Genomic DNA, 24082 nt, shown 5'->3' on the forward strand with positions numbered 1-24082 from the left:
AACGAACTCCAGACACGTGCGCCCCCTTGTGCATCTGGCTAACGTGGGTCCTGGGGAATCAAACCTGGGTCCTTAGCCTTTGCAGGCAATTGCCTTGACCACTAAGCCATCTCTCCAGCCCTGATATCTGCTTTTATACCTGGAGATTTATTGGGCACACTCCATGCCTCTTTACTCTCACATGGCATATGGCTGTGTGGTGGTTCAATTCAGGTGTCCCCCATAAACTCAGGTGTTCTGAATGCTAGGTTCCCAGCTGATGGAGATTTGAGAATTAATGTCTCCTGGAGGCATTGTATTGTTGATGGCGGGCTTATGTGCATCATAGCCAGTTCTCCTTGCCAGTGTTTGTGGCACACTATCCTGTTGCTATTGACTGCCTTATGTTGGCCAGGGGGTGATGTCCATGCTCTGCTCATGCCATCGTTTTCCCTGCCATCATGGAGTTTCCCCTCGAGCCTGTAAGCCAAAATAAACCTTTTTTTTTTTTCCCCACAGCTGCTCTTGCTCAAGTGATTTCTGCCAGCAACGCGAACCCGACCGCAGCAGGCTGGGTTTATATTGTAGAACTAGTGCTGAGCTGTGCAGCAGAGACCATGTGCCTCTGCTGTCTACAAGCTTTACTGTCTGCCTGCTAGGAAGTTTGTCCTAGACTCACAGATGCCACCTGTGGCAGTTACCTTCTCATTGCTGGGACAGGACACCTGACCAAAAGCAGCTGATAGGAGAAAAGTTATCTATTTTGGCTTTGTCTTCAGGGGAAGCTGCACAATGGTGGGGAAAGCATGGCATGAGCCGAGGCTGGACGTCACCTCTGCCACAGCAGGGGGACAACTGCAGGGGCCCAGTGGGCTGAGTTCTGGCAAGGGGGAGCTGGCTCTTAACACCCCAAAGCCCACCCGCAGCAACATGCCTCTTCCAGCAAGGTTTTACTTCTGAAACTGTCACCCACAGGGTTTGAAACATTCAGAGCACATGATTTTATGGGAGAACACTTGGTTTTCAAACCACCATACTGCCCATGTACAATCACAGACCCATTTTTTTTTTTTCCTAGAGTCAGATTTGCTTCCAATTGCATAAATGAAAATGGCTGTCCGAGCAAGCAGCTCCTAGAAACAACTGTTTGGTGAGAGGATGGAGTCCGTCTTGGGAGGTGTGACTAAGCACCAGGAAAACTGCCAGGGAAGCTTGCAGACACTCCCTCCACTTCATGCAGAATGAGGTCATGGAATATAGCCTTCTCCTATTAAAACTCACCTTAGGTCTCAGTTAAATTTTGTATGATTTTTGACCTTCCTTAAAGATACTACTTTTCTCCATGAAGAAATAAAGAGGAAGCAACATGTTTGCATATGTGAAATCAGCACTCTAATTTGAAGAGGACTGATTTCATTAACCTTGAAGTATCAGAGTGTGGATGGAAGACAATGAATAGAAATGAATTCAGACACAGAACGGTCAGACGTCTGCTTTAAATGACAAGATAAACAGGGGGAAGGGCGTGCTGCGGCAGGCTTGCTGACTCAGCCCGTGACAGCAGGAAGGCACCGATCTTATGTCACACAGACGGTGCTCACCAGCAACCTGACTCATCTGTGAAGCAGAGCGAATGGTTTTCACTTCTGGATTTGCAGAGTAGATTAAACTGTACCAACAGGGTCCTTAGATCTAGAGGGAACCCTGACTGATGTAAGACGACAAGTCACTCTGCAAACAGAAGGTAAGGATGAGCAAGGAAGGGGTATTTATATGTTAAAAGCCCCAGGAGATCCTTGAGTGCCATCATGGATAAATAGCAAAAGCTATGGCTTAGGGCTGGGAAGATGGCTCAGTGGTTAAAGGCTCTTTCTTGTAAAGCCTACTGGTCTAGGTTTGATTTCCCCTTTACCCATCTAACTAGGCGCACAATTTCTTTTGCTTTTATTGGTGCATAAAACTCACCACAATTTATCTGGGGAGAGATAGAAACGGGAGGTCGGTGGGGAGAGTGAGCACCAGGGCCTGTTACTGCAGCAAACAAACTCCAGACGTATGCGCCTCTTTGCGCATCTGGCTTTACGTGGGTACTAGGGAATTAAACCCAGGCTGTCAGGCTTTGCAAGCAAGTGACTTTAGCTGAAGAGCCATCTCTCCAGTCCTAAGAGATTTGTTTTTAAAAATTTTTTAAATATTTTATTTATTTGAGAGGAGAGAGAGAGAGAGAGAAAGAGAGAGAGAATGGATGCACCAGGGCCTCCAGCCACTGCAAATGAACTCTAGATGCATATGCTACCTTGTGCATCTGGTTTACATGGGTCCTGGGGAATTGCACCTGAGTCCTTAGGCTTTACAGACAAGCAGCTTAACCGCCCTGCCTTCTCTCCAGCCCATAGAGATTTATTTTAGAGGTGATATTGAAAGATTTTCTCCTGTTAATGCCATTGTAACTTGAATAAAAATAATGAAGAAAATTGGGATGCATCATATACACCTGGCTTTGTTCCCCCCAGGGTCATTGTGGAGATCTTGATTAGGTGAGACAATGCCAATTACTATTAAAATCGGGCCAGGGTGGTCAGGAGAGGAGCTGCTATGTTCACATTGAATAATAGCTTGTAGATTGGGCTAGGTAAGTCTGGCTCCTTCTCGTACCTGCTCACAATTGTGGGCCAGAGATTCACCAGCGGTGGCCCATGACCATAACCTGTCTGCTGCCCACTTTTTCTTAGCTTGTAAACTAGGAACTCTTTTCTATGTTCTTAAGTATCCCAAAGGAAAAAAAAAAAAAAACATTGAAAGTATTATTTCATAATGCGTTGAAATATGTAGCATTTGTCTTTCAGTACGCACACATAAGATTTCATTGAAACACAGTAACATGTGTCTGCTTACATTTTGTCAATGTTGATTTTGTGCCAGAGCAACAGAGTTGGTTGTTGTGACGGTACATGGGCCCTGGAGGGACCAACCCAGTGCATCAGGCTTTGTAAGCCAATGTCCTTAATCACTGAGATCTCCCCTGTATTATTTTTTGGAAAGGCTTCATTGTGTGTCCGCCTGCGAGTTCTGTTTGCTAAGGTTGAAGACCAGGCCTTAGTCTTCCCTAGCTTTGACATGGGGGGATGTGAATGCATGTTTAATACATGCACACGTCAACAAACGGAAAAGACTTCTGGGAAGAAAGCACTGGTCAGGAGATAAGACAAATCACGTGCTAAAACCAATGATAATGTGTACTCTTGTAGAAAGTGTCCCTGTGCCTCGGTGTATGGCTTTATTTGGTGATTAGACAAACCTTTGGAGTCTTATTTTACTCTAGTCGAGTAGATTGAGTAAAAACTTCCCTCATGGGACTGAGGAGGTGGCTCAGTGGTTAATGATGTGTGCTTGAAAAGCCTGGCACCCATGTAAAGCCAGACACCAAAAGCAGCACATGAAACTGGCATTTGATTTTAGTAGCAAGAGGTCCCTATGCACCCATTCTATTCTCTCTTCCACACATGGACACATACACACATATAAATTAAAAATACTAAAAAACGTCCCTCCACAAAACCAGTATCTCAAACACCTTCTGTGTCTAGACCACCATGACATAGGAAATTAATGAATATGCAACATCTGAAATTTGATAAAAATCATTTAAAATTTTCTTTACCTTTGGGAGCAAATAGTAATTGGAAGCTTACCAATGGATGGATGGACAATTACAGATGGACACTTCTCTCTCAATTCCTCTGAAGCCGCAGATCTCAAATGCTCTGTTGCATGTGACACAACCCCCACATGTCATGGATTAACTTTCTTCTCCTTTGAATATGAGATAGATAACTGCAGAAATTCCTTTTTTTTTTTTTTTCTCTTTTTTTGAGGTATGGTCTTGCTCTAGCCCAGGCTGATCTAGAATTTGCTATGTGGCCTTGAACTCATGGCGATCCTCCTACCCCTGCCTCCAGAGTGCTGGGATTAAAGGTGTGCGCCACCACGCCAGGATCCTTTCATTTCTGTGTGGCACTGTCCTAAAGGTAAGAAGATTGGTTTGCTTTGGAGATGAGAAAGGAAGACGAGGACAGACGGCGAGGAGACTGGGACAAGGGCTGGGCAGTCAGAGGCTGACTTTGTGGACTTGGTCAGGGAAAATAGGGTTTAGATAATGGTCAACACTGACTTCCATTCAATCAATAAATCAACAAGCTATTGTTGAGGCATAGAGCTTCCACAGGGCACAGTGAATACAAAGTGGAGGTAGCCTAGGAGCTAGGTTTATGTTCCAGCCAAAGTCACAATCTAAAGCAGTTGTTTCTCAGGTAAAGAGAAAGCCCAGGTTAAGCCAACCAGCAAAAAGGTAGCTCCCTGCTGCTCTGGCTTCCCTTAAAGTCTTGGTTCATTTTCATGGCTGCAAGATAGCAGCTTCATTCCCTGTGTCCACATTCTATACTCTTCTTTTTCTTTCTTTCTTTTTTTTTTTTCCAAGGTAGGGTTTCACTCTAGCCCAGGCTGACCTGGAATTCACTCTGTAGTCTCAGGGTGGCCTTGAACTCACGGCGATCCTCTTACCTCTGCCTCCCGAGTGTTGGGATTAAAGGCATGCACCACCACGCCCAATCTCTTTTTCTTTTTAAAAATATTTTTTATAATTATTTGCAAGAAGAAAGAGAGAGGGGGGCAGGGCCTCTTGCCTCTGCAAAAGAAGTTCAGATGCAGGCACTACTTTGTGCATCTTTTACGTGGGTACTGGGGAATCAAACCTGGGTTGTTAGGTTTTTCAGGCAAGTGCCTTAACCATTGAGAGACCTCTGTACCCCCAGACTCTTCTTTTATATTATTTTCCATGAAGCAGGTACCAACTTATTGGAGACACGCAAATATTATTGAGTATGTAAATAACTGGTGTCTATGAAAACAATCTAAGGTTGTATAAGGGAAAGCTCTGTGTTCTTAATTACTTAGTGACTCCCCATTGTCAGAGCTTCTGAGCCATTTAATTTTGTCTTGTGGGTTGAGGGCTCTTTTTTTTTATTTTTATTTTTAAAATTCTTTTTCGTTCATTTTTTATTTATTTATTTGAGAGCGACAGACAAAGAGAAAGACAGAGGGAGAGAGAGAGAGAACGGGCATGCCAGGGCTTCCAGCCACTACAAACAAACTCCAGACACGTGCGCCCCCTTGTGCATCTGGCTAACGTGGGACCTGGGGTACCGAGCCTCGAACCGGGGTCCTTAGGCTTCACAGGCAAGCGCTTAACCACTAAGCCATCTCTCCAGCCCTAGGGCTCTTTTTTTATTGACAACTTCCATAATTATAGACAATAAACCATGATAATTCTCCCCTGACTTTCCCCTTTGCAACTCCACTCTCCATCATATCCACTTGCCCTCTCAATTAGTCTCTCTTTTATTGTGATATCATCATCTTTTCCTCCTATTATGATAGTTTTGTGTTGGTAGTGCCAGGCACTGCATGGTCATTGATAGCCAGGCCATTTTGTGTCTGAAGGAGTGCATTGTAAGGAGTCCTACCCTTCCTTTGGCTCTTACATTTTTTTCTGCCACCTCTTCTTCAATGGACCCTGAGCCTTGAACTGTGTGATAGAGATGTTTCAGTGCTAAGCACTCTGTTACTTCTTCTCAGCACTATGGTGCCTTTGAGTGAACCCAGAGGTCACCACCATCTGAAAAGAGAAGCTTCTCTAACCAAAAGTGAGTGTAGTAGCATTAATATATGGGTATAAACATTAAGAAGAGTGCTTTCTGGGCAATTTGGTGAGCAAAACAGATGCATGTAGCCAGACACCAGCAGGTGTGACACCCCTAGGACTCATGACCTCCTCTGTCATAGGTTTTTAGTATCAGGTATGTATTCCTTCCCATGGAGCGGGCCTCTAGTCCAATTAGAGAGCAGTTGTTTTCCCCCATAACAGACATGCCACTATTGCACCTCTTGGCTCATATGGCCTGGCTGTCCAAACTTAAGGTTGCAGTGCCCACTATTGTTTATCCACACTAATGACTTTTCTCTCTCATAGAGCTGCATTCAGCATAGCCTTTTCCAGCTTTCAGCCAGCTGTTCTACAGGAAGGAAATTTTCAGTTCAGCTCCACATTGATTTTCTCAGTGTAGCCCAAGCATGTGGAATCTTCAGCAATAGGGTCCCACCATCTATTTCTGGTGGGAAACAAAGAGCCTTGGCAATGGCCTGTAATGTTTTAGGGTATCAGGGACCTCCCTGGCCAATACCTTCGGGTTGGGTCCTCTTGTGGTAGACAAAGAAGTACGCTTTGTATTGGAGTATAGTTATTAGGGTTCAATACCTATGAAAGGAAAAAAGGGTTATAAGGGATATTAACCAGACCATAGGTTGATCAGAGGTTGGCAAGTGATTCAGGCCCAGTAAATCCTCAGTAGTATCTACAGTGCAACATCTGCCTGTTAGAATTATCTCACATCAGGGTGACTGTGGTTTGTATTTTTGCTCCTCACCTCCACCCACACCTCAGCACCCCAGAACTCTGCTCAGACACCCACTGACCCAGCAGATCTGGAAAGCCTGAGACTCTGAGGAAGCACTGACAGCTCAGTTGTTGACAGCCAGACACTGTCTGGGGATGGCTGGCCCCCCCAGGTGGACAAGTCTTTTATCAAAGAATCCCCTGGGTAGCACATCACCACGTCTGCCATAGCAGAACAGTTTACTTTTGCCACAATGATGCAAAAACTCTGGACAAAATCCAAGAAATAAAGAAAAGGTGAGGGCTGGGGAAATGGCTTAGTGGTTAAGGTGTTTGTCTGCGAAGCCTAAGGACCCTGGTTTGATTCTCCAGGGCCCACGTAATCCAGATGCAAAAGGGGGCATATGAGCCTGGAGTTCATTTTCAGTGGCTACAGGCCCCAGTGTGCCCATTTTCTCCTTCTCTCTATTTCCCTTTTCCTCTCATTCTTTCTCTCAAATAAATAAATAAAAATATTTGAAAAAGAAAAGAAAAGATGAAAGAGGGCAAGTACAAGGATAATAGAAAGCTGGGTTCAAGGAAACAGTATCTTAGTTTGAGCTATAATAGTGAAATGTTGTAGACCTAAATATCATAGACCAAGTGGCCTACACCAGGGTAAGAAGTCCAAGCTCAAGGAACTAGCAGACTTGGTTCTTTGAGGATTGTGATCCTGCTGGTAGGTGATGGTGGCTTCCTGCTGTCTCCTCAAAAGGAAAGGGAAGAATCTTTGTTTTTAAAAATAATTTTGGGCTGGAGAGATGGCTTAGCGGTTAAGCGCTTGCCTGTGAAGCCTAAGGACCCTGGTTCGAGGCTCGGTTCCCCAGGTCCCACGTTAGCCAGATGCACAAGGGGGCGCACGCGTCTGGAGTTCGTTTGCAGAGGCTGGAAGCCCTGGTGCACCCATTCTCTCTCTCTCCCTCTATCTGTCTTTCTCTCTGTGTCTGTCGCTCTCAAATAAATAAATAAAAAATTAAAAAAAAATAATTTTGTGTGTGTGTCTATGTATTAGAGAGAGTGAAAATGAGAGAATGAGCACCCATACATGGCTTTAAAAAAGTTTTTATTTATTTATTTGAGAGACAGAGACCGAGACAAAGAGGTAGACGGACACACACACACACACACACACACACACACACACACAGAGAGAGAGAGAGAGAGAGAGAGAGAGAGAGAGAGAGGGAGAGAGAGAGGGAGAGAATAGTTGCACTAGGGCTTCTCGCCACTGCAAATGACCTCTAGATTCACGCATCACTTTGTGCATCTGGTTTTATGTAGGGATACTGGGGAATCAAACCTAGGTCATTAGACTTGGCACACAAGTGTCTAACCACTGAGCAATCTCCCCAGCCTCTTCCTCTTCTTAAAAGGGCACTAATTATGTGGTGGGGCTTCTTCTTTGTAGCAGTTATGCTCTTGTTGTTGGGATAAAACACCTGACCAGAAGTAGCTGATGGAAGTCAAGGGTTTATTTCAGGGTGCCGTGGTGAGGAAAAGTTTGATTTTGGCTGAGAAGATCATGTCAGCCGGCTGGGCACCACAGAGAGAACAGCCAGGATGGCTTAGCTCTGAGCACCCCGCACAGCGCAAACTGGTCAGCCTCGGGGCCTGCCCCGGTGTAGCTGGGGACTAAGTAGGGAGGTTAACCACCAACACCTGAAGCTATAGAGGACATTTTATGCCCGGACCCCACCACTTTCAGGACTACATCTAAACTAATTATCTCCTGATAATCCACACTTCTCAATATCATCACATCGAGGATCAGAGCTTCGACACATGAGCCTTGGGTGGTGCAAACGTCCAGTGCCTAACAGAAAACAATGGCTGGAACAGCATGGATATTGCCCATGAAGGGCAGACTCGGTAACAGGGGCCCGTCACAGCGTGTCTTCGTATGTACAGCCGTAAGTGCGTGAAGAGCAGTGCGCCTGGGCAGCCTGGATAAGCGGTAGCGTGAAGTACTTAGCGCGGCCTCGGCTGGAGAAGGAGGCTCTACCAGTGAATTCAAATCCAAGCTGTTCACTACCTCAGCAAAGCCTAATGACCCAGGTTTGATTCCCCGATCCCACCGCATAAAACAGATGCACAAAGTGGCCCATGCATCTGGAGTTCCTTGGCAGTGGCAGGAGACCCTAGTGCACCCATTCTCTCCCTCCCTCTCTCTCTCTCTCTTGCACAGAGATCACAGCCAAGGCCCCCCTGTGTGGCTCATAGAAGAAGCCACTGACCTGTCACTTGCTGCTTGAAGAAAAGGAGTGGATACTTCCTCGAGATGCCATTGAACTTGCTTACGCTCATTATCTGCAAATGGCGCTTGCTTTCGTGACCCTTTTATTTTCCATGTCCCCTCTTTAAACGTCCCTGGTACGTGGTCTCCTCTAAGGTACGGCATCCTGGTTCACTCTTGGGTGACTGAAAGTCATCGCTAACCAGGCTGAATGTGGTCCAGGGAGTAATTGCTTTGCAATAACAAGTCCTTTTTACTTTTTTTTCTCTTAAAAAAAATATTTTTATTTACTTATTTGCAAGCTGAGAGAGGTAGGGAGAAGAGAGAGGGGGAGAGATAGACAGAAAGAGAGAGAGAGAGACAGAGAGAGAGAGATTGAGAGAGAGAGGGAGAGAGAAACATGGCTTCCAGATGCATGAGCCACTTTGTGTATCTGGCTTTACATGGATACTGAGGAATCAAACCCAGGTCGTTAAGCTTTGCAGACAAGTGCCTTAACTCCTAAGCCATCTCTCCAGCCCTGAATCCTTTTAAAAATAATGTCTTGGGCTGGAGAGATGGCTTAGCGGTTAAGCGCTTGCCTGTGAAGCCTAAGGACCCCGGTTCGAGGCTCGGTTCCCCAGGTCCCACGTTAGCCAGATGCACAAGGGGGCGCACGCGTCTGGAGTTCGTTTGCAGAGGCTGGAAGCCCTGGCGCGCCCATTCTCTCTCTCTCCCTCTATCTGTCTTTCTCTCTGTGTCTGTCGCTCTCAAATAAATAAATAAAAAATTAAAAAAATATTAAAAAAAATAATGTCTTGATAAGGTAAAGACCTTCAGGACCCTACAATATGACTCGGAAGTGGCATTTTTGACCACTTTGGTATGAGTTAGGAGAAATGTTTGGGATAGAGACAAAAGTTGGAATTCCAATTTACATGGTTTATATGAAAAATGTATTTTATTAATTATAAGCATATCATTTATCTATCTTGTTTTCTTTTGAATATTGCAATATGTTTCCTCTAACCATGCATATCTCTCTTAGTAGGCAGCTTATATAAACACTTGCAGAGGTACCCAAATATATTAAAAAAAATATCATTCAGTGGGGAAAATCAAGACATTTTGAAATTGGCATTCACAAACCAAAATTATTACTAAAGAAAAAAAATATTTTGATAAGTTTCAGCAATAATCCCTTGTTTTTAATAAGATGACTTTGTTTTGATTTGTATTTTATCCTTTTTATTATCTGTTTTATGTTGTTTTTATTGTCTGTGTTATTGCTTTTGAAGTTTCTGAATACTGTCTTAATTATTCTGTGAGGAACTCGTCATCCACTACTCTCTTTCTTATTAGGAATGCATTATATTTTCTCTGGAAAGGACTGCCTAAGCTTGCTCTGCATATTTGTGAAGATATTAGCATTTACTTCCATGCATCTGGAATGTTCTGCAGCCATTGTGATCTTCTCTGACAGGCATAAGCCTCCACATGGACAAGACGGGTAGAATGCCTTCTTCCTCGATGTCTGCAGTCTAATTTAAAAGCAACTCTTCTCTGATCATGAAATCATGTAGCTTAACTTCCCATGGAAACAGACAAATTGAGAACAGCGTACATGTACAAAGAAAGACATCTGTCACCCCCGTGTCTCAAAGATAATTGCTGCTGCTATTTTGGCATGCAGCTAGTAAATGTGTGTGTGTTTATTTGTAGCACACATTCTAATGGTTGCAAAGACTTTTAACACAAGCATGGCTCAAGTCAGATTTCTGTTTTGTAGGTATTTGAGTCTAAAAAATTATTGTTTATAGTTCATGGCTCTAACTTTGAGTCAAGCAGTAGACAGATGTTTGAACTTTTAAAAAACATGTTCAATAATTCTGTCATAGAAATTGTATAATTACATAACATTGGGGGTTGGGATGTAGGCTAGTGGTGATGAGGCAGTTTAGGGGTAATAGGCTCCCTCCCTGAAAGTAAAAACGAGGAATGTTTTGAGCCATTAGGGGGAGAATCTGGGCTATTCCACCTTGCTAGAAGTCAGAGATGTCAGAAGGCTCTGGCTTTTCCTTAAGGAGTTACCCTTTCTTAGAGAGATAGTCACATCACCTCCTTATGAGAAGGTCACTCTCTTCCTGGAGGATTACAGTTCCTGGGAACTTTGTCCTTTCCCAGAAAACCTGTCTGGAGTCAGGACTACTTCTTCAGGCTTCCTCAACCAGTGGGCCCACTTAAAAGTCCCCAGCCTGGGTCTCTATGGGAGTCTATCTTGTTTTTGGGAACCCTGATCCTGCCCAGTTAGCCAAGAGCCTTGTATTCTTCCCTTCTCTTAAGCCATCTGTAATCTCTCCTTCTAAACTCACCCTGCAGTAAAATCTAAACCTTATTCTCTCATCTGTGGGCTTCATTCACTGAAACTCACAAGACAAGAATCCAAAGACCACAATTTAGTGACAGAGTGTGGGACTGTTAGCTTCCAGCACCCTCCTGTAGAGCAGGCCTCAAATCCAATCAGAGAGTAGTGTAACCACCTACATATGAGAGAGGACATGTGGCATTTGTCTTTCTGTACCTGAGTTACCTCCCTTAGCATAGTGTTTACCAGATCCACCCATTTTCCTTCAAATTGTATTATTTTGTTTTTCTTTGCAGCTGAGCAAACTTTCAGTGTGTGAAGGTACCACAGCTTCATAATCCACCTTCACACTAGGGACATCCGGTTTGATTTCATTTCCTGGCTATTATGAATAGGGCAGCAATAAACATGGCTGACTAGGAATCTCTGTGGTAAAGTGTTGGGTTCCTGAGGGTTTATGCCCAAAGTGGTGTAGCTGGGTCATATGGTAGAGCTGCTCTCAATGTTATGAGGAATAGTGGCTGTACCAATATTTCTCCCACCAATAGTGAATCAGGGCACCTTTTCACCAACCCTGGACATCATTTCCTGGCCATTTTTATTTCTTCTTTTGAGAACTATGGTCATTTCCACAGCCATTTTTTTTTTTTTTTGAGGTAGGGTCTCACTCTAGCCCAGGCTCTTCTGGAATTCATTATGTTATCTCAGGGTGGCCTCAAACTCATGGTGATCCTCCTACCTGTGCCTCCCAAGTGCTGGGATTAAAGGTGTGTGCCACCACGCCCAGCCACACAGCCAATTTTTTGAATGGGTTGTTTGGTTTTATATTGCTTAGGCTATGAGTTCTGTATATATTCCAGATATTAACCCTCTGTGAGGTGGTTGTCTTATGACCTGGTTAACAGTTTCCTTTGATGTTCTGCCTTATTTCCTGGGCAACCAGGGTCCTATTCAGTAAGTTCTTCTTGGGCTGGAGAGATGGCTTAGTGGTTAAGGCACTTACCTCCAAGGCCAAAGGACCCAGGTTTGATTCCTCAGTACCCACATAAAGCCAGATGCACAAGGTGGCACATGCATCTGGAGTTCATTTGCAGAGGCTAGAGGCCCTGGTATGCCCATTTTTTCTCTCTTTCTTTATGTATGTATGAAAGTCCTTTATGCCTCTATCTTGGAGTGTTCTCTCTACTTTTTCCTCTAGTTGGTTCAGGGTTTCATGTCTTACATTAATGTCCTTGATCCGTTTGGAGTTTATTTTCATGTAGTGTGAGAGATAAGGTGCTGGATTTATTCTTCTACTTGCAGATAATTCAGTTTTCTCAGAACCATTTGTTGAAAATGCTAACTTTTTTTTTTTTGGTTTTTCGAGGTAGGGTCTCACTCTGGCTCAGGCTGACCTGGAATTCACTATGTAGTCTCAGGGTGGCCTTGAACTCTCGGAGATCCTCCTACCTCTGCCTCCCAAGTGCTGGGATTAAAGGCGTGCGCCACCATGCCCGGCGAAAATGCTAACTTTTTTCTAGTGTATGTTTTTAGTCTTTTTGCCAAAAATCAGGCAGCTGAAGTTATAATCCCAGGCTTTAAATTTTTTGTAATTTATTTGTTTATTAGAGAGAGAGAGGGAGAGGGAGGGAGGGAAGAAGAGAGAGAGAAAGAGAGAGTGGGAGAGAGAGTGAGAATGGGCATCCCAGGGCCTTTAGCCCCTGCAAACAAACTGGGTCCTTAGGCTTCACACGCAAGTGTCTTAATCACTAAGACATCTCTCTAGCCCCAGCCCAGAATTTTTATCTATTTGTTGAGTTTCATTTTCATATCATGGTTGGATTTCTTCATTTCATCTAGCAGTTTGCTTATGTCCTCTTTGAACTCACTCAGGATTTCATTCATGTATTTATGTTTTGTTTTCCTTGGGTTTTTTGTATATGTTTATAATTATTCTTTTGAGATCTTTGGAGTTTCCTATAGGCAGCTGTCATGAGTGTCCTATGCTATGGGTTTGGCATTTCTTTGTGAGACATATTGGTTTGGTTTATCATGTTACATTGAGAGTTTCCCATTTGGACACAGTGCGTTGTTCATGTCTGTCTGGCACAGCTGTGTGGAGTGGATAAAACATGAAGTTTCTTGTGTTTCCTGCCCCTTGCTCGGCTTTGTGGTGCTTGAGGTGCTGTTTTGGAGGAACTGTTTTGTACTGCCTTGTGGACAGGGCAGGTGACGTGCTCTCAACTCCATTTCTGCTGAGATGGAATATTCGCCTGGGACTCCATCCAAATAGGAGCTCATCCGTGACCCTTGCTACTAGGGGGAGAGTGACATAAAGGGAATCTGTACGTTGAAGCTCGAGGGCAGGTGCTCGCCCCAGTGGCCAGCTGCTCCAGCTGGTAGAGCTGTTAGGATTCCCCTGATGTGGAAGGCTATAACTGAATTCTGGATCAAAATGTCAAGTGTGGGCTGGAGAGATGGCTTAGCGGTTAAGCGCTTGCCTGTGAAGCCTAAGGACCCCAGTTCGAGGCTCGGTTCCCCAGGTCCCACGTTAGCCAGATGCAAAAGGGGGTGCACGCGTCTGGAGTTCGTTTGCAGAGGCTGGAGGCCCTGGCGCGCCCATTCTCTCTCTCTCCCTCTATCTTCTGTGTCTGTCGCTCTCAAATAAATAAATAAAAATTAAAAAAAAAAAGTCAAGTGTGTGCCTCCTCCTGGGGCGAGCAGAAGAGAACCTGCACGTTCCACCTTGTCACAGTGGCAGGCAGTGTGCAGGTGGTGTGGGTGGAGGGAGAATGGTGAGAGGATCTGTGTTCTTCACTAATCTGTCTATCCCTAGCTGCAACAGTGATGTTGGAGGTACATGTGGCAAAGGTGTGGGACGAAGAGGATTCACACCCGACACAAACTCCTCAGTAGTGCTGGTCTTTGCTTCTTTTCCACCGTGAGCAGAAGACGTGTTCTCTGCCTTCCCTCCTGTCACTGCTGTGTTCTGCCCAAGTATACTAGACTAAGTGGCCGTGGTCTGAGCCCTCTGAAACTATGAGCTAAAAGAAACGTCCCCTCCTGTAAGTTGCTCAGGTCAGGCATTTCATCACAGCAGTAATAAAACTAGCTGAAAGAACCTTGTTCAAACTAAGCAGGAACTCAACCACTGAGCTCACTCCCAACCCCAGGGCAGCTGTTCTGGTGTGTGAAGCTTGTTGCTTAGAGAGACTTCATGTATGTCTTCTTGTCCAAATGAGTTGTTTTGTCTTAGCCTTTGCTGCCATATTCAAAGCATTTAGCATTCAGTGGTTTTCATTCCTTCACTTTAATTACCCCAGCGCTCTGATGCTGGTGACAGAAACGTTAAGTATTGCATGCCAAGACCTCGGGAGATTGCTCTGTTGATACAGCACTTGCTGAAAAACATGAGGACTGGGATTCAGGTCCTCAGCACACACGTAAATGCCAGGTAGCTATGTAATTCAGCTCTCGGCAGGCAGAGGTGGGCTGGCTACCTGGTGTAGTGGAACTGTCAAGCCCCAGAACACATGTGAGACCCCTTCTCAGTAAACTAGGGGAGGTGATCAAGAATGATAGCAGCATCAACCTGTGGCCCCCACATATACAGACCCGCACATGCACCTGCACATGTAAAGAATTTCATACCTAGTCTCACAAATGTGGGATTGTGATGTGGGAGAGAGAGCCTATGCTCTGAGGTCACAGAGTTAAACTTCAACTGGTGTTCTAGCTGTTCTACTTAAGCATGGGTGATATTGGGCAATTTATGTCGTTATCAGCTATAGTTTCCTTGTCTGAAAAACTGGATTGATAATAACTTATGAGATAATTATTGTGTATGTTTTTCCTCATTCTCTTTCTCCCTCATTAGTAATGAGTGACTGATTCTTGAGAACTAAAAGTGATTTGATAAACGGACAGTATCCATTAATCTTGTCTAGTCTACTGCATGACCTCATTATACTCAAGAGTGGTTCTCTGATTTCTTAGCACTGTAGTAGTACGTTTCCCTAACACTCACAGCAGGCCATTTGTTGGCTCATTTATGTTCCAGAAGTCTTTGTCTGTGTGAGCTTCTCTGAGCATTCTTCCTTCACATAATTTATTAAAGCATTATGGACATGCAGCATCCATAGAGATAGATACTTCTTTTACCCAAGGCAACTGTTATTTTTCTCTAAACTCAATCTGTCTGGGCATCTTCTAGACTCACAGTGGACTCTTTCCCTGCTCTCTTGACCTACAGCGATGAGTCCACAACCAGGTCTATGCTGTATGATCGCTACCCTCTGGGCCTTTGCCAATTTGACCAGAGCAGGTTAATTAGAGTCTTCTGGAATTACAGAATCAAAAGGAAGGAATGTTTATTTTCTTTAGCCTTTCAAATGGAAGAGAAGTAAACTCAGGGTTGTGAGTAACTAACATGTATATTTTGGGGTTTGAGAAGAAAGATAGAATTTCTCAGAGGCAGGAAGGAGAGAGGGAGAGGGAGGAAGGGAGGGAGGGAGAGAGAGAGAGAGAGAGAGAGAGAGAGAGAGAGAGAGAGAGAGAGAGAGAGACATATGCAGAGAGAGGATCCTAAGAGAAGCTTATCTTTTTCTTTTAGCTCAAATATATAATATCTGGCTGGCTTCTATCTGCATTCTATTAGCTGTCCAGTAAATGCCTTCAAATAGGATTTATGTTTCTTTCATTCCCCACAAACAATTCTCCCCTTTGACAATAATTTTCTAAAACCAAATACAACTAATTTCAGATAAAAAGAATATGTTTGATTTGGGCATGCTTCCCGTAAATGTTAATATTGATGACACCCTACCTGTAAGACATTTCTCTGCCCATTATTCAACAAGGGCCAACAGGTGGGCTGGATAGATAGTTTAGCAGTTAAGGCACTTGCCTGTAAAGCCTAATGACCAAGGTTCAATTTCCCCCATATCCACATGAAGCCAGATGCACAAAGTCGCACATCATCTGGAGTTCATTTGCAGTAGCTGGAAGCCCCTGTGCACCCATTCTGTCTGTCTGCCTCTTCTCCCTCCCTCTGCTTGCATATAAATACATAAAGACTTATTTTTTAAAAGAACATAAAACAAAACAAAAGCAGCTGGGTGTGGTGGCACACACCTTTAATCCCAGCCCTCTGGAGGCAGAGGGAGGGGGATTGTCTCGAGTTCAAAGTGACCCTGAGACTACCTAGGGAGTTCCATGTCAGCTTGAGCCAGAGTGAGACCCTACCTCAAAAAAACAAAGCAAAACAAAAGAACACAAAGGAAGGCAATGGGGGCTAGATAGATGGCTCAGCAGTTAAGGCATTTGCCTGCAAAGCCTAAGGACTTGGGTTCAATTCTCCAGTACCCCTGTAAAGCCAGATGCACAGAGTGGTGCATGCATCTGGAATTTGCAGCAGCTAGAGGCCCTGTGTGCCCATTCTCTTTCTCTCTCTCTAGCTCTCTCTCTCTCTCTCCTATCTCTCTGCTTGCAAATAAATAATAAAATAATTAAAAAGGAAGGCAATGATCTTGAATCTTGATTGCATTTGCTTCTCTTATGAAGATCATTGTTCATGTTTCCTAAACTGCTTGTACATGTAGACTTTAAAATGTGCGTGTGCGTGTGTGTGTGTGTGTTGTATGTGCATATGTATGTGTATGGAAACATGTGCCATGGTACACATCTGGCAGTCACAGGACAACTTTGAGGTCTTAGTTACTAAGCCATGTCTCCAGCCCAACAGATGAATTCTTGTCTCAAGTTAGATTTATTCTGGTTTGTCTCCCAGATCTTTAAAATTGGAAAGTGAGCATGTGCCTGGTTAGCTCAGTTGGTGGAGCATGAGCCTCACAAACTGGAGGGCGGGCTAGCTGGAGTGGTTTTGAACATGAAAGATCCTGTCAAAGTGGGGCTTTGCAGCTGGGTGTTAAATAGAATGTTAGGAAGGGAGAATAATGGATAAAGTTATTTGCTAAGTCTTTTAAAAATTCACATGAATTAACATTTTCATTCTTTTTGCACTGTTAATAAATTTCTACAATAAAACTCCCCAAATAAGTTTTCTTTTTAAAGAAGTCATTCATTATTTTTGTATGTTGCTAGGAGATTGCATGACTTCAATCTACTATAGCAGACTTTTAAATTTATTTATTTTTTCTTGAGAAAGGGTCTTCTCATGTAGCCCAGACTGAAATTGAACTCATGATCCTCCTGCCCTGCACTACTGAACATGGGGATGACCAACGTGTGCTGAGAAACTTAAGAGAACAGAGAAGTGAGACTTCTGGCCCAACATCAAATTACTCATTATTGGGAAAGTCTGAATTTGAATTATCTTTCCTCTATTCTGATCCAACAAAATTGGATCTCACTTTCAAGTGATGTGCCTACTTGCTAAGGAGTAAGGTCTCATTTTCCAGTGCCGTGAGTGAGTAAGAACATTGCTGTTTAATGTTTCTCACAAATGGACGTGAGCGTCACCGACTCTCATTGGCTGGCTGCTTCCCAACCGAGGACACTTCCCTCATCAGCTGGGCAGGTGCAGGCCAGACAGAAGTGATTTAAATATTGAATAATTAATATGTTTTGAGCTCACTTATTTTCTATGATTTTGTTTTCTTTGGGTGAGTTTATTTGTTGGCGAACCCAAACAAGTTCTTTTGCTGTGAGTGGAATATTCTTATTCCTCTCTGCAAATATCTTGAAAGAGAAAAGATTGCATTTTTCTTTATCTTCAGTGTTACACACTGAGAAATAATTTAGGAACCATGGAATTTACACTTTTAGGCATACAGTTTGATGAGTTTTGATCAACACACCATTTTGTATCCCTATAGTAGTACATTATAGATATTCCCACCACTTCCAAAAGTCCCCAGGTTTATATGACAGCCAGGAATGTCTGAATACTTAGTTCAAAAAATCAAGGATATGCAGATGTCCACTATCATTTTCATCTTAATTTCTTCAATAATTTTAGATGTGGATATTTTATGTATTAGTAACAGCCTCATGACAAAATTTAGTTTAGGACTAGGGAAATGGCTTAGTGGTTAAGGCATTTGCCTGCGAAGCCAAAGGACCCAGGCCCGATTCCCCAGGACCCACATAAGCCAGATGCATGAGGGGCACATGTGTCTGGAGTTCGTTTGCAGTGGCTGGAGGCCCTGGCATGCCCATTCTCTCTCTGTCTGTCTCTCTTCTCTCTCTCTCTGCTTACAAATAAATAGATAAAAATTTTTAAAAAATTAGTTTAAATGAGGAAAGGTTTATTTCAGAATTGTATGTGTGTATGCATGTGTGTTTACATATGTGTTTGTAAATGTGTGTATGTGTGTGTGTGTATTCCACAGTTCCAGGTTGTAGTCCATTTTGTCAGGGAAGGCATGGTAGCAGAAGCTTGAGGCAGTTGGTCACACTCAGTTCACAGTGAGGAAGCAGAGTGACGGATGCTGCAGCTCAGCCAGCTCTCTCCTTCGTATACAGGCCCGAACCCCAGTCTGTGGAATGGGGCCACCCACAGTTAAGACAGTGCTTCACACCTTGATTTACCTGATCAAGATAATCCTTCACAGGTGAGTCTAAGTCCCATCAACGTGACAACCAGTATGAACATCACAGTTCATTCAAGTGGTTGTATTAATTGGAGACAGAAATTGGTGAGGCAGACAGGATAACAGAACCTCCAATATGAATGTTTATTTTTTTCCTAGATTAAAGGCAGGAAATGTCACTGAGCTTACAGAAACCTGGATGTTAGATCCTCCAGGAGAGATTTCTAGATTATGCTTACACCCTTGCTAAAGGACCGGAACTCTGATCCTTACCTAAGATTACTGGCAAAGCTGTAAAATCTGGTCTTTGCCCATAGTAACCTGCCAACCTGGTCTTCCTCACGTAGCCAGTCCCCATAAAAACCCCAGATCTGAGCCTTGGGGTGGGCTTCTCAAATCCCCTCTTACTATCTTGGCAAGAGCTCTGCCTTCTTGCCTCATGGGGATTCTCAAACTGTTGCAGTCAGGTTCGCATTGCTGACAGAACTCACTAAACCAAGAGCAGCTTGTGGTCAATAAAAGGGTTATTGTGGCTTACAGACTCAAGGGGAAGCTCCATGATGGCAGGGAAAAATGGTGGCATGAGTAGAGGATGGACATCACCTCTTGGCCAAAATCAAGTGGACAATAGGAACAGGAGAGTGCCAAACACTGGCAGGGGGCTCTGGTTATAATACCTGTGGTGGTTTGATTCAGGTGTCCTCCATAAACTTCTGAAGGCTAGATTCCCAGCTGATGGAGATTTGGGAATTAATGCCTTTGGGAGGCAGTGTATTGTTGGGGGTGGGCTTATGGGTGTTATAGCCAGTGTCCCCAAGCCAGTGTTTGGCACACTCTCCTGTTGCTATTGTCCACCTTATGTTGGCCAGGGGGTGATGTCCACCCTCTGCTCATGCCATCATTTTCCCTGACATAATGGAGCTTCCCCCTCAAGCCTGTAAGCCAAAATAAACCTCTTTTTTCCCCACAAGGTACTCTTGGTTGGGTGATATCTACCAGCAGTGTGAACCTGACTGCAACAGTAAAGTGGTACCAAGGAGTGGGATTTCTCCTAAATACCTGACTGTGTGGCTTTGGCCTTTTGGAAAACTTTCCTTTTCCTACCTAGAGAGCATGTTTCCTTGACATTTTACCCCCAGTTGGCTAGAGTCTCTAGTTTCTATCTCATGGGTGGAGGCCTGTTGTTGGCTTCTAGTTTCTGCAGGGATCCTAGATCTGGGCCTCTTGCCTGCCCTGAACTGTGTTTGGGCCAAGGCACTGGAATCCAAGCAATCCTTAGTGTATGGGTCCAATACCTCCCTGACCATCCAGAATGAGAGATAGAGCCAAGTCCCCCCACCCAGATCTGGAACTCCTCTAGTTTGTAACAATTTGCAAAATTTTCCTTCAGCAAGCCTTATTTTTAGAATTATTTTCCCCAATTTCTCAAATGCTGTAATTTTCTTTAATATTTATATGATTTTCAATATCAAATAATCTGCCATCTTGTTTGTTTTAAATCTCTGGTTGATGTAAAATTTTAGTTGATTCATTAATATCATAGACCATTTTAATTTCTTTACACTTTCATTTAGACAAGAAGTGGGTGCTTGAAGTTAGAAATTGTATTTACTTTCTAGAGTTCTCTTTTTTTAAAAAAAAAGATTTTATTTTTATTTATTTACTAGAGACAGAGAAGGAGAGAGAGAGAGAGAGTGAGAGAGAGTGTGAATGGGTGTACCAGGGCCTCCAGCCACTGCAGATGAACTCTAGATGCATGTGTCACCATGTGCACCTGGTTTATGTGGGACCTGGAGAATTGACCTGGGATCCTTTGGCTTTGCAGGCAAACGCCTTAACCACTAAGCAATCTCTCCAGCCCTAGAGTTCTCTTTTCATCTTTGTTTTAATTTGTTTCTTTTTAATTTGTTTCTTCCCCTCCTGGCAACCCATGCTGGAATACTTCAGTAAAATATGTCTCCCAGGTACGATTGCTAAGGTTGACTTATCTATTGTCATCCCTCAGACTTGGCTTGGTCTGTCTAACTCTCAGGTTGTTCTAATTACCTTCATGATGCTGGGACATAACATCTGACCAAAAGATGATGGGAGAAAAGGGTTTACTTTGGTGTACAGATTTGAGGGGAAGCTTCATGATGGGAAGGGAAAGCATGGTATGAGCAGAGGCTGGAGGTCACCTCTGCCACCACAGTTGGAAAACAGCAGCAGGAGAGTGAGCTGAATTTTGGCAAGGGGGAGCTGGATATAACACTCCTAATCCCACCCCCAACAACACACCTTCTTCAGCAAGCCTCCATCTCTCAAGCTGCCATTAGCTGGGGATCAAGATTTCAAAAGCACATGAGTCTATGGAGGACATCTGATCCAAACGGCCACAGAGGTTATAGCACTTTGCCTTCTGTTGTCTTAGGAGGCACCTGCCCAGGCTTACATGCCTCCATCAGCTGAGATGCTATAGGTTGGTTGCTGTTTACCTCTCAGTGTTCCCATAAGGTTGCCATGGTAGAGAAGGAAGTGCTTTCTGTTGTTGAATCCCGGCTGCCAGTCAAAAGCCAGGAAAATGGCACACTGCTCAAAGGGAAGTAGAGCCATCTGTCTAGTGTTAGTTAAGGTCTCTATGTTAGTGGGAAAGCCACCACAAAGGATTTTCATGGGCAAAAGTTGTAAGTCTTGTTGCTAGTGATTTATATTTTGTGTTGCATGTCAGCTGTGAAGCAAATCTGCCTGGGATCTGTGTGAGGTTAAGAGCTAGACGGATGGCATGTGTGCTTTGATAGACACCCTTCAAGTAGCCCTTTATAGCTGAGCTGTTGTTTTAGGGCTATTCCCCCTCTCAGTACATGCTGAGGGGGGATGGTTTATGAATAAAAGAACAGCACTGACAGGTCAAATTGTAGTTTTGAGAACAAGGAATAAACATTGTTAAAAAGTTATAGGGTAGTAGTTTGAAGCTATGTCCCCCAATAGACTCAGGTGCTATTAAAATTGAGTTTGCAGCTTTTGCCCCTAGCAGCCCCTAGCAGACAGACTCCTGCAGGCAGGCATGTCCCTGGACGTGGATCTGATTTCCAGCCTAAGGTATGCAGAGTGAGTTCTGCCTGGGTTCCTTGCAGTTTGGCTACTGGTTTTGCTCTTGGTTGTGGTGTGGCCTTTCTCTCTCTGCGTGGATCTGTGAAAGGAGGCCAGCTTCCTCTGCCAACAATGGAAGTTCCCCTGGATTTGTAAGCTTTAAATAAATCCTTTCTTCCCATAAGATGTGTCTGGTTTGGATGTTCATCCCAGCAGAGTGGAGCTGACTACAAGAGAAGCAAACCCAAATTGACCTCTCCTAGCCTCAGCCTCCATTTTTTTTCTTTACCATATTCCTCCTTATCTGTATCAAAACTCATATTTAACAATGAGCTCTGGGGTTGCAAAAGAGGATTTATTTTTGTACCTGTCTTTATCAGTTTCCACTTCTATAAGTATAATAATATCCATGGAGTTACTGCAGGGATTAAATTAGATGATATATGTAATACACAGGACAATCTACAAATGTTTACTTTTCCTCTTTTCTGGTCCAAACTTATAAGGGAGGTGATTGGGTAGACTTCCTATTGTTTTTCTTGAGATAGGGTCTCATGTATCCCAAGCTGGCCTTGAGCTCACTATGCAGCTGAGGATGTCCTTGAATTTCCTACTCTCCCGCTTCCATCTCCTGAGTGATTGCCTTTGAACTCTCAAGACCACATTGAGAGGATCACGGCACATGGGAGATATGGAGGAGATTATGTTTAAACTCTCAAGACCACATTCAGAGGATCACGGCACATGGGAGTTCTGCCAGCATAATTCACCTGCGTTCAGAACCTTCCTGGGTTCCAGCTAATTTTATTACTTTCCGTATTTACCTGTTAACTCAGAAAATTCACAATTAGTAACATATATATGAGAAGTCAGAATACATCAGAGTTTTAGAAACAAATCCATTATTTAAAAAAATCAGACATTCTTGTTCTGGTGTCTCACTTAGTATCTATCACATTTAGAATTCTGTTTTCCACGTCACGCTGGCCACTGCCATCCTCCTGTTCTCCTCTCCTCTGCTGCAACCTGGTTCTGACGCAGGCGTCTTTCCACCTGTGCCTCCAGAGTTGGCCTTCCCTGCCTGTGGGCGACACTGAGCACTGCTGGCTTTGGTGTCTGAGCCTCTGCCTCTAATACTTTCATGTCCAGTCTTGTTGAATTGGGCCTGCGTCTATCCAGCGCTCTTCAGCCTTAAAACTTTTTTAAAAGATATTTTTAATTTATTCATTTATTTTAGAGAGAGATAGAGTGAGAGAAAGAGGTAGAGAGAGAGAGAGCGAGTGAGAGAGAGAGCACTAGGACCTCCAGTCACTGCAAATGAATTCCAGATGCCCGCACTACCTTGTGCATATGGCTTATGTGGGTACTGGGGAATTGAACCTGAGTCTTTAGGCTTCACAGGCAAGTGCCTTAACCACTAAGTTATCTCTCCAGCCCTTAAAAACTTTCAAACCTAGTCCTCCTACCTCCCATCAGGGTGGAAGTGCATGTGCTTACAATGTGAACTTCCCTCTTCAGTGAAAGTCAGAGGCTCCTGTCACAGCCCACCTTGTGTCAGATTGTGGAGACTTCTCAGAGCCTTCAGTCTGTGGTGCCTCCACAATTTTTAGATGTCCAGTTCTTCTCTCTTATAGCCTTGGTGTTTCTGCACTGACTTTGGTGGTCTATTTGCTCCTGTCTCCGTCATTCAGTGCTCCAGGAGTCACTCAAATCTTCCATTACTCACTGAACATATTGAAGGAAATAGTTTTAGGAAGTGAGTAGAGGAACTCCAAGGGTTTGAGTGTTCTTTTCCTTTTCTTTTTTTTTTTTTAAAATATTTTATTTATTTGAGAGAGAGAGGGAGAGAGAGATTGAAAAAAAAAAAAGGCAGATAGAGAGAGAATGGGTGCATCCGGGCCTCTAGCCACTGCAAACAAATTCTAGACACATGCACTACCTTGTGCATCTGGCTTTACATGGATACTGGGGAATTGTACCTGGATCCTTTGGCTTTGCAGGCAAGCACCTTAACTCTAAGCCATTTCTCCAGCCCCCATCGAGTAAGTGTTTTAATGAACTGAAAATAATGAATGACAAGTAAAACAACTGGATAAGTGATCAGGATCTCCAAAGTGTTACTAATTTCGCATGAACCTCTGAACTTGGGATGAAATGGTACTGAAAATGCATTGGTAACTGGACACTAGATATTTTCTTTTTTTAAAAAAATTTTGTTTATTTTTATTTATTTAATTGATAGCACGTGAGAGAGAGAGAGAGAGAGGGAGAGAGAGAGAGAGAGAGAGAGAGAGAGAGAGGGAGAGAATGGGTGCACCAGGGCCCTCATCTGCTACAAATGAACTCCAGAGGCCCCACCTTGTACATCTGGCTTACTAGGGTCCTGGGGAATCAAGCCTCAAACCATGGTCCTTAGGCTTCACAGGCAAGTGCTT

General features: G+C 43.8%; 1 pseudogene; it reads right to left on the reverse strand.

The window, feature by feature from the left end:
* Positions 1–21936: 21936 nt before the first annotated feature.
* LOC123455449 lies at positions 21937–22047 on the reverse strand (annotated as a pseudogene).
* Between the last annotated feature and the right edge of the window lie 2035 nt (positions 22048–24082).

This window comes from Jaculus jaculus, chromosome 16 (genome assembly GCF_020740685.1).
Source record: "Jaculus jaculus isolate mJacJac1 chromosome 16, mJacJac1.mat.Y.cur, whole genome shotgun sequence".
In the NCBI taxonomy this organism is placed as follows: domain Eukaryota; kingdom Metazoa; phylum Chordata; class Mammalia; order Rodentia; family Dipodidae; genus Jaculus; species Jaculus jaculus.